The sequence below is a fragment of the Octopus bimaculoides genome, chromosome 24 (genome assembly GCF_001194135.2).
Source record: "Octopus bimaculoides isolate UCB-OBI-ISO-001 chromosome 24, ASM119413v2, whole genome shotgun sequence".
Lineage (NCBI taxonomy): Eukaryota > Metazoa > Mollusca > Cephalopoda > Octopoda > Octopodidae > Octopus > Octopus bimaculoides.
In genome coordinates, this window is record NC_069004.1 from 11,126,533 (window position 1) to 11,128,158 (window position 1,626).

The window sequence follows — 1,626 nt, forward strand, 5'->3', positions numbered from 1 at the left end:
ACAGAATAATGCCACACACTAGACTTCCAAAATAAACACATTTTTACCGTATGCGAGGAAAAGCAACTCTTAAAAAAACAAACTTTTAAAAACGAACATATATATATATATATACATACACATGTTATTTTGCAGTTATTAGTTGCAAAGAGCCGGGAATACCGAATGAGGCGCAAAGGACAGCCAAACGGCCAATCGGCAGCAGAGTGTAAGTAAAAATCACATTCGTTGATTTAAACTAATAAACCAATCTAATTGAAGATGTTAATATAATTGACAAAATTGATTTAAAAAAAGTGTAACGTGTGCACAAATTTATATAACAATTGACACAAAATACCAATGCTTTGATTCCGATTCTCTGTAAATTGTCGTTTGTAATCCTACAGAGTGTGAGAAAGCAGTTCGGAATTTTATAAACGTTTGATAAACGTTTCAACAATTGACACACATACTCCACTGCTCCAAATCGTATTAATAATAATTAATAGCTACTTGAAGACACCATTACGAGTTGTCTAAACTTCAGAAGTGTCACGTCAATGGCCGAATTATAAAAAGGAGGTCTTTTTCTGTCATACTCTGTACATGCAAAGATTTCGAGTTGCGTTTATTTATTATCGTTGATAATAGCTGTACGTGTCGGGGTTTCGATTCCACCGAGTGTCACTTTGGTTATCAGTAAATGACAGGTGGAATTTAGGAGACGGAAAATCAGTCGCATGTATGTATGTATGTATGTATGTATGTATGTATGTATGTATTGTGAAGGTGCGTGGCCTAGTGGTTAGGGTATTCGGCTCACAATCGTAAGTTCGTGAGTTCGATTCCCAGGGATGCGTTGTGTCCTTGAGCAAGACGCTTTATTTCACGTCGCTCCAGTCCACTCAGTTGGCAAAAATAAGTTGTACCTGTATTTCAAAGGGTCAGCCTTGTCCCATTTTGTGTCACGCTGAATCTACCTGAGAACTGCTTGGAGATTATCCATTTCTGTGGAGTACTCAGTCACTTGCAAGTTAATTTCAGGAGCGGGCTGTTCCGTTGATCGGAGCGACTGGAACCGACGGTGTGCCAGTTAAGTTAATTCATGTATGTATGTATGTATGTATGTATGTATGTATGTATGCATGCATGTATGTATGTATGTATGTATGTATGTATGTATGTATGTTATGTATGCATGTTTCCATCAGCGAAATTCACTCACGTGGTTTGGTTGGCCTGCGAACATCTTGAATAAGACATTTACCCAAAGTGCTACGCAGTGTATTTGAACCCGAAACCACGTAGTTACAAAGCAAACTTCTTAATCTCACAGCCAACGCTGCGCCTACACGCACACACATACACACACACACACACATACACATTTATTTATTTATTTATTTATTTATTTATTTATTTCTCAAATATTATATTTCGTATCCAGGCGTGACGATTTCCCCATCGGTACGGTGTTGAGTTTTAAATGCCCATCGTTATATAAACTCTACGGATCAGCAAACCGTAAATGTTTACCGACCACTGAGTGGACAGGGTCTCAACCTACCTGTGTCCCAGGTAAGATCGAAACATTGAACCTATATAAGAATTACCAGAGAGAGAGAGAGAGAGAGAGAGAGAGAG

At 38.2% G+C, this 1,626-nt stretch overlaps 1 protein-coding gene across 1 annotated transcript in view; it reads left to right on the forward strand.

Moving 5' to 3' along the window:
* Positions 1-104: 104 nt before the first annotated feature.
* The window catches only part of LOC106872329 (clotting factor C), a 7,201-nt gene continuing 5,679 nt past the window's right edge, over positions 105-1,626 (forward strand). The window contains exons 1-2 of the mRNA XM_014919278.2: positions 105-208; positions 1,430-1,560. The gene's annotated coding sequence lies outside the window, so the exon portion shown is untranslated. The remainder of the gene's footprint in view (positions 209-1,429; positions 1,561-1,626) is intronic.